This window comes from Schistocerca americana, chromosome 5, assembly GCF_021461395.2.
Source record: "Schistocerca americana isolate TAMUIC-IGC-003095 chromosome 5, iqSchAmer2.1, whole genome shotgun sequence".
In the NCBI taxonomy this organism is placed as follows: domain Eukaryota; kingdom Metazoa; phylum Arthropoda; class Insecta; order Orthoptera; family Acrididae; genus Schistocerca; species Schistocerca americana.
In genome coordinates this window covers 58,061,216-58,070,995 of record NC_060123.1, presented here as the reverse complement: position 1 = coordinate 58,070,995, position 9,780 = coordinate 58,061,216, and the positions used below count along the sequence as shown (strand labels likewise).

Below are 9,780 nucleotides of genomic sequence, written 5' to 3'. Positions count from 1 at the left end.
TTCTCCTCTATACTCGTATGGATATGGTGTGTTCTTTCGGACATGTCCGAAGAGACACCATATCCATACAAGTATACAGTTCTGGCGATACCGGCCATGACCACCTCCTCCTGTGCGGATGCACACGTATTCCCCGAACTCCTACAGGGCTTGGTAAGAATGTATTCCGCGAGTAATGAGCGTGTTGGGGTGGGACACTACGAATGTGGTGTGTGGACGTACAAGGTGAGAATGTGAATCTCGCGGGAGGCGTCCGCGAGATAGTCCCTGCAGTCGCACTATCATCCGTGCCTTCGGTGGCTCAGATGGATAGAGCGTCTGCCATGTAAGCAGGTGATCCCGGGTTCGAGTCCCGGTCGGGGTACACATTTTCACCCGCTCGCCCCCCCCCCCCCGGGTGATCTATATAAACGCCCGAGCGCAGCTGACGGTATTAATATAATTCTAATTACTTCTCCTCTGGCGGAGGTTCCAGTTTACACGTTTCAGCTAGCAAGCCGAAACTGTAAGAACAGCCTTTAGTTTTCGGATAGTTCCACAGACCTTACTCTGCGTGGTGTTTACACGGTAGCATCCGAACACAGTAGAGAACACTCATGTAGAGCGGTGTGTTATGAAAGTCTTCAGACTGGGGACACTGTGCACGAACCTACAACGGTGTTACGTCAATTTTTTTATGAAGCTTGACGAAACAGCTCCTGTGACTTACGAAAAGTTACAAATGGTTCATGGAGAATATTATCTACGCACCCCTTAACTGTTTAGGTGGCATAAATACTTCTTAACAGCCCGAGACGAAGTGGAAAACGAAGCTATTGCAGGTAGACTTTAAACTCCAGAACGGAAGACAACGTGGCAATTATGAGGTGTCTTCTGAGGTCAGATCGTCGCCTGACGGCGAGTTGCATTTGAAAGTGTTTAGCGCCCATCTCATGTTAACACCCGATTTGGATACGCAAGAAGATGGTTCCAAAGAACATCAACACGGTTGAGAACGACAACAGGAAGGATGCGCGCCTGAACCGTCTCAAGGGGAGAGCAAAAATTCTTCTCCAGTCGCGTGATCACAGATGGCGAATCGTGGATTTTCGAACGCGGAATCGAGAAAATACGTCAAAGTCAGTAGTGACACAATGCAAACTCTTCCCACGCCACGCAAGCGAGAATGAGTAAATAAAAATAAAATCGATTGTTTTTTTCTGTCTGTTTTTTTCAGTTAGGCGATCGTGCTCAAAGAATTTATGCCTGCAAGCAGGACAGGCACAATGACAAACTTATCATCGGCAAATTCTTTAACGATCCAGAAAAAGGTCGGCACGTGTGTGATCAGGTAATGCACGCACCTGGGAGCTGCACCACGGCACTGTGACCTGTCACATGGTAACCTTTGTCAATGTGTTTTTCGCAAGAAGTAATCCCTTAACCTCCCCATTCGCCTAATCTCAGTAAATGCGACTTCTCTTTGTTGCCACAACACAGAAACCACTTTAACGGGTGTCGCTTTGGTGCTTCAGACGACGTCCACATGAATGTAACCGACGTGCAGCGAAACATTCAAGCATAAGCTTACCTGAAATGAAACGAAAACTGGAAACAACCCGCCCGTCACTGTGTAATTGCGACGTGGAACTAAACTACCTGAAGAAAATAAAGAACCAGAAGACATGGTCTGATGGTAATGTAACATCGCGCACGTGCTCACCATCGGCGCGTATGCACTTTATGATACTCTGACAGATAGAATGGTCACCAGACTGCATTAGTGTCGTTCATGTTTAGGATTGATGCCATGCTTGGTAGGGTATATAAGGGATGTGATCTACGTCAGATGTTGAGTGATCCCTCCGAATGACACAGAGAGACGGCGTCATCAGCACCTGACAATTTGAAACATGTCTCAATGAGGGTCTCCATTTGACCGTCTGGCCAATTGGTGCAATATCCGTATTTGTGGGGCATTTGAATGTGACAGTGGCCAGATGTTGGACTGCATGGGAATGTGAAGGCAGGCACACTCGTTTTCAGGGTTCTGGTCGACCACCTCTGACCGCCATGTTGAGCACTAAGCTCGTCGTAACCCCTCCACATCTGCACCTGCCATCCGAGAACAAAAAACTAATTCCTTGCACCATTCTGTTTCATCTCGCACTACTGGTCGGAGACTGTAAACAGCCGTACTAGGGAATTACCATCCCGTGTGTATGCTGCCACAACATCAGAACACAAACGGATGCGTTTGTAGCGGGGCCGTGTCCGGGAAGTATGGAATGCTGATGAATGGCGTCACAGTGTGTTCAGCATTAATTCGCCGTTCTACATTTCCCCAGATGACCATCGTGAGTGAGTACGACAGCGACCTGGGGAGACGTCACATTATTCTAGAGTTTTGGAGAGGCGAAAATGTGTTAATCCTGACGTCATGTTATGGTGAGGCATGTGATACGACGTCCGCCCCGATAGCTGAGTGGTCAGCGTGACGGATTGCCGTCCCACGGGGCCGGGTTCGACTCCCGGCTGCGTCGGGGATTTTCTCCGCTCAGGGACTGGGTGTTGTGCTGTCTTCATCATCATTTCATCCCCATCTGACGCGCAGGTCGCGCAATGTGGCGTCGAATGTAATAAGACCTGCACCAAGGCGGCCGGACCTGTCCTGTAAGGGGCCTCCCGGCCAATGACGCCAAACGCTCATTTCAATTTGCATGTCATACGACTTCAGCTCACGACTGCTAGTGATTGAAGGAGCTGACGGCACAACGGTACTTCACGGGCGCCCTGGGCCCTCGTGTGTTACATGTCAAATAGCAGTATCGTGTGCCATTTTCCAACACAACAATGCTCGCCCACACCCGGCACTTATCTCTATGAATTGTCTGCTTGATGTTGGGATAGTCCCGAGGCAGCAAGATCCCCAGAACCGTCTCCGACAGAACACGCAGGGGCTCAGCTCCGACGCCAACTCCGTGCCGGTGTCGGTTTCCAGGGTATCAAGGACCAGTTACGACAATTCTGGGTCAGCTTGCCTCAGGATATGAAACAATGGCTTTATGACATCCTTCCCAACCGAATCAGTGCATGCATAGGCCACAGGTGGGTGCGATGCCATACTTATAACTGAGCCCACACTGCCACGTTCTTCGTACAGATTGCTCGATTTTGTAATCACTGAAGTAACGTCACATACCCTCTGAACCCGTCGAGTTTCATTTTGTATCCTTCCTCCCCGTCTGGGTGCTTCACTTTTTCTGCCAGGTAGTGTATTTTTAAGGGAATACCTCGACGCATGGGAAGATTAACTCATGGTCACAAAAAAAGTCGATGTAACTATTTTTCAACGACAGCTCGCACCCAGACCTATTACGTACACTATATTGCGACATCGGGCTTCCGCTCTTGGAACAAGAGTACATGGGCTGTGAACATCTGCAGGCCATAAGCGCGTGACAGACAATCAGCCAGGACTTAGTGAGCACGGCAGGCAGCTACGAGACTGCATCCAAGCTACCGAATGAGGAACCCTGTATGTACGTAATGCAGCGAAGATCTTTGTGGACTGACACCAGCCAACGCTTCCCACACACGCGCAAACAGGGAACATCGGTACAGAGTATATTAAAAGTAAACTTGATTTGCATCCTCATTGTGGCGCCACTAGCGTCCCTCTTACGCGAAATCTGAATAGAAATCATCACTCATATGTAGAAACACGAATATCACCTTTCATTTATGTTGCACAACTTCCTTTTAGTGTCACTTCTCTTCCGTCAGTGTATTATTCTGTGGGTGTACAGAAAAGAGGCATCAACGCGAACTCTGACACGCGGGACCCTGGCTGCAGGTATGACGCCTTCAGGGTGCTAATGCTGCCACAGCGATGCCTGCCTTCTTCAACCACGAAATTCTTTAAATTTATGCGCGGCATTATAAAGTTGACAGAGCGCTCTTGATCGCTTTATACGCGCCTCCGAACAGTAAGCGCCCAACCCCACACTTTATTAGCGCCCTAATGCACTCTAACCAGCACTCTGCAGATCTGACTGGACACCTGGAGCCGGATCTACATAAATTCAATTTACAGGGTCGCCTGCATATGCATGTGCCGACCGCCATGTATATTTATGGCAGTAAACGGCAGTAGGGACTGCCCGCCGCTTAGAACTCCCTCGCTTCTTGCCGCCACATATCTTCCGGCGCGCACATGTTGACAGGTTCCCACCGGAATCAGAGTGGAGAATTCACAGGCTGCACTAAATAACCGAACTCTATAGGTCACTTTACGTCTTGGTCCTGCTTTCAAGTCACTGCACTTGTCGGCCAACGTTTCTCCAAACAGCAGATTCAATGCTTTCAGTAGAAGACTCAAAGGACAGCACAAAGCATCTATCTACACCTTCATTGGCCTAGAGGTGTTCCAAATCATCAAATTTCTGTAGATGTAACGTTCGACGCAAGTCTAAGCCCCAATTTTTGATTACAAAGACTGTTTGAAAACATGGTATTCAAAACAAAACCTTCTCCTCTTTTCTAGTTGCCGTTAACACCTGTGTGTGTGACTCATTCCGATGATCTTTATTCTTTCATAATACAGGCCTCTCCTCAACGAAATCCTGATTGGTATTCTCCAGTTAGCGTTTTGCCCTCTGCAAGGTAATATGAGAAAAGAGAAAACACTGGCTGTAACATTAAATCGATTTTGCCTTTCCTGGTGTAGACTCCGGGCTTCTAATCACTACATTGGTTACTCTCGTTTCTGCCGTTTAGTGACGGTCCGACGTCGTTTTAACAATTAAATATCAGTGCAGCAAACTGTCCCCAGCTATCACAAGAAACAGTTCACTTACTACAAACTGTGGTGAGTGGTGGACAAGAATTACCCATTAATTTCAAGACGTGTTAGCAACTAATAACGAGGTAATATAGAAACAAATTTAAGTTTTAAGTGAATGGGCAAATGACATTTTTTTAAATCCTACATTTGCGCTCGCGATTAAGAGTTTACACTTTTGAGCAGACGTGAACCATAAGAATTCAAGTGTGCAATACTCTTTTTAAAACTATCCAAGCATTGCTATTTACGAGTACATTCCTTTTGACAGCATTCCTAAGTGTGCCTTACACATCTGCATAATTTTTCCCATGATTAATAGTTGACGAAAACGTATCGTACTCTTTCTCGTGATGTGTATGTGGCTTCAGCTGTGTCATACACCTTCTCGATGGTCGTCTAATCCGATGCATTAGCCTAGATTTTACTGATGTTTTCATGTGGGCAGCAAAATAGCCAAGTCTGAACTACGTTGCTCGTTTCTTATTGTCGACGCAGCAGATTCCTTTCAATCCTTCCGCAACGTCGAATGAATGGCGAGAGAGCGTCGGGAACTAATTCTGGTATCCCATGCTATTCCGGTTTACAAGTTTGAGAACACACACACACACACACACACACACACACTTGCCCCTCTCTTGAAACGGCATACACACCGATGTGAATTACCTGCGTGGCTCAATTGTGACAGTCGAGCAACAGCCAAAGTGACAACTACATGCATATTACGTTAATTGTTGCGTCCTTCTCTGAGATCCATCTCATGATCATTCGCAATGGATCACTGCAAGTAAGTGGCTGCAAATCCGATTATTCTAGATGCCGGCTGCTGTACAAAACGAGTCACAATGAAACATTCTTAGCGTTGGGTACCAGATAACGTCTAGATTAGAGAACTCAGGAGCCTCGCACAATAAAATGCTTAGAACAAAATTTAAAAGGTGTGCACGACATTATGAAAAATCATCCTTCTTGTGTGAGAAAGCACTGCAGAGACCCTTATCAACTAATACTGCTTCGCTCAATTACAGTACGAGAGAGAATCAGTGTCCGACTACCTCATTTAGGTTTTCCGTGATTTCTCTAAATCGCTACAGGCAAATGCCGGGATGGTTCCTCTGAAAGATCACGAGTGATTTCCTTCCTCATACTTAAAACAATCCGAGCTAGTGCTCTGTCTCTAATGATCTCGATGTTGACATAACGTTAAACCCTAATCTTCCTTTCTTTCCTTTCATGCTATGAGAAAATTACTCAGCTTCAATTTATACTATCTGCATCTCCTTCCACATCAGTCCGTTCCACAATCCCAATCACACCGTATTTTTTTATGGTCAGTGCTGAATTTAATACTAACTTAGAATAAAACTATGCTTACTAATACCAATTAATTTTATTCACATTGTCTGCCGAATCACCTTAGCATTCATTTTACCAAATTATACCTCTAGCAACTAGCCTCAGTAACAACGACGATGACTGTGCACTTTGAGAAAGGCACAAGACGCACCTCATTTCCATCCGTGTGTCTGATCGCACACTACATTTGCAAACGCTTGTGGCAGAAACAGTGTACCCAATACATCCTACAGCGATAACCAAAGCTCCTGCGGGATATCTCATAATGGAGCTCGTTACATCGTGGGGGTAAGACGTGTCCCTCGGCATCTTTAGACATACCGAGAACTCCACCAGTCAACCGCAAACACTCAGACAAAAAGGCGAAAAATCCGGGGGCCTACTGTGCACCCCGTCCTTGACATCTATGCTGATGTCCCTCTTCGTCCAAAACTGCAGCAAAACCTCGTCTCCTGCAGCCTGCAGTCATGACGAGACAGACAGCCCTGCTACCGCCTTCGGCGGCCACGACGTAACGAATGATTACTCCGCCGTTACAAGGAACCGACTACTTACCACTGGCGCGCCGCCATCGCTTAACGTCTTACGCTGTTTTCCGCAACTTACCTGAAACAAAAAAACAAAACATTATCAGGTTAAACTCCTTGTTCTGACTATTAAAGGCAATCAGTTTAACAGCAAACGATTCGTCATTCTGACCTGTAATGTAATTCTACAGAAAAACAAATCAAGAGGGCAAAGTACGTTACAATATGTGCCCTGTTTTATATGGGCATCCTGATCCACCTTACAAACAAATCAGATATTGAAACAAATTCCTTTACTGCGATCAGAAGACTATCGCAATGCAATATTTACTACTCGAAACCAAGTACCGGAGATAGTATTCATAATATGGTTTCGATGTGTGTTCACTGTAGGTGAGAAATCAGGAACACTATCATGACAGCCTTGCTTAGCGCTACAGTCTGGAACCGAGTGACCGATACGGTCGCAGGTTCGAATCCTGCCTCGGGCATGGATGTGTGTGATGTCCTTAGGTTAGTTAGGTTTAAGTAGTTCTAAGTTGTAGGCGACTGATAACCTGAGAAGTTAAGTCGCATAGTGCTCAGAGCCATTTGAACCATTTTGAACCTTGCTTAGCTTCTGTGTGTCCGCACTAGTTTCGTCGTATTATTTTACTTTTTCACGCACTCAATAAATACATTGACCGGACAGAACATTACGACCGCCGACCTACTATCGACATAAACCAGTCCAGGAGATAGCAGCGTCACCTGGCGAGGAGTGACTGCTACTCAAGACACACGCACGGTGCATGCAGTATCCGTGAGCGTGCTGTCCGTGTGTAGAACGGGGAAGGCCAGCGACCAATTTGAGTTTGACAGAAGGCAGATTGTGATGGCCCGAAGGTACGGTACGAGCATTTCGGAAACTGCACGACTTGTCGGGTGTTCGAAGAGTGCTGCGACGAGTTTATTCAACAAACGGAGAAACCAAGGTGAAACCAAGGTGAAACCACTGCTGGGCAGAGTACAAGTGTGTCTGAACATTTCTAACGAGAGGCCTCCGCAGCGGACGACCCACGTATGTGGCAATGTTAACACCACATCGGCAATTACAACTGAGATGGGCACGTGACCTTCGGCACTGGACGTTGGCGCAGTGGCAGAGCGTTGCATGGTCTGACGAATCCCCGACACCTCCTCCATCGTGCCGATGAGAGGGCGCGAATCCGTCGTCTTCCAGGGGAACAGCTCCCTGACACATGTACTGCGGGACGGAGGCAAACTGGCGGCGGATCCATTATGCTCTGGAGAACATTCAAGTGGGCTTCCATGGATCCAGTGGAGCTCGTGCGAGGCACCACGACGCTCAAGGAGTATCGTACACTGGTTGCAGACCACGAACACCCCTTCATGAAGATCATGTTTCCCGACGGCAGTGCCATTTTTCAACAAGATAGTGCTCCATGTCAAAAGACCTGGAGAAATGATGGAGTGGTTCGAGGAAGAGAGTGGCGAGTTGCAGTTTGTTTGCCGGCCGCCCAACTCGCCACATCTCAACCAGGTCGAACACATCTGGGATGTGACTGAACGTGACGTCAGAGCTCATCGCCCCCCTCCCCGGAATTTACAGGAATTAGGTGACCTGTGTGGGCAGATGTGATGCCAACTCCCTCCAGCCCCTACCAAGACCTCACTGCTTCCATGCCACGACACGTCGCCACCGTTATCCGTGCCAAAGGTGGAATATCGGCTATTAGGTAGGTGGCCAAAATGTTCTGACTGATCAGTGTCAGCCTGTAGCCAGTGGTTAGTACTTCAATTCATTACCGGCATATGGTAGACATTCAAAAGGGTTCTGTTTATCATCCCACTTAGAGACAAAATTGTTTTCGCGAGGCAGGAAACTGTTGTCTTTTGATATAATTCCACGGTATAATAGGAGGAAGAAATCGTGTTACGCTAGTGACTGCAACAGATCGGCTCTGCTTGTCGTGATGAGAGAGAAAAATCAAACGCTGTGCAGCTTATTAAACAATAAAAGCGCCGTGAGCCGTCAAACAATACCAGTAATTCAAAAGAACTTGTGATAAAATCGACTGCAGCACAATGCATTAAAAATGAATTATCTGAAGCACAAAACGCTCTCTTGAAACTGTATATTGGCAACAGCGAAACAATACCCTCTCTTTGAGCGTGTTTATAATCCCCGGCCATTGGATGTTTAACACGCCAATGACTGAAAGCAGGAATAATTCAGTTGAGTAATTGGAACGACAGTAAAGGGACGCATCTAAAAACAAACTGGCATCTGCTTTGAAGTTTCGCAGTTCTGAGAACGACGCCAGAGACGCACCGCTCCGGAATGCTCATGAATAAAAACGATCTTTAACTTTGACAAAGTTTCCTCAAACAACTCTCAGACTACGTTAGTTATTCAGCAATTCCCAAGTCGCCTGCAACAGGGAGAGTCGCGTCGCATCTTAAAACATAACTGCGCTACCGTGAGACTTACAATTAACATTTCACGTATGAATTTCACCAACAGCCAATTTGCAGCATTAAATGCAAAAAATACATCGTGAATCACTTCCCAGGATGCCTTACTGGTTTGGCAGATCGCAGGGTATCATTTTATTGTATACGATAACGCACAACCGCTTGCTACGAATGTATACCGCATTTTCAGATAACTATCTCTGTAATGCGCACTTACGAATCCATATTACTTCAGCGTCAAAATTTGTACCGTAAAAGCTGACTCGAGCGAGTCAGTCACGCCCTTGAGTTGCGCTACTCACCCTTCTAGCCCTGAAGTAAGCGACCAACTTAGCGCACGGTCGAATTACACACATCAAAAAACGTTTTGCTTCACTCTGGTTCCCAGAACTCCTGAAGATAGACGTTGACTGTGGATACTGTATCACAGACGCAGTCCCTTTGTTCAGAGATGTCACTAAACCCGCCCAAAGATGTAAACAACAAGGCATGAGCAGCGCCTATTAAACGGAGGGGGCCCGACAACCGATCAGTTCCAGTCATTCCACCAGGAAAGATGTACACACCTCGTGTTGTCTGTAGTTCAACCAAGCC

The 9,780-nt window shown here is 46.8% G+C and overlaps 1 non-coding gene across 1 annotated transcript; it reads left to right on the top strand.

The window, feature by feature from the left end:
• The first annotated feature begins 289 nt into the window (after window positions 1-289).
• On the top strand, window positions 290-364 carry Trnat-ugu. Its single transcript has one exon. It is a non-coding gene; the product is annotated as a tRNA-Thr (tRNA).
• The last annotated feature ends 9,416 nt before the right edge of the window (window positions 365-9,780 follow it).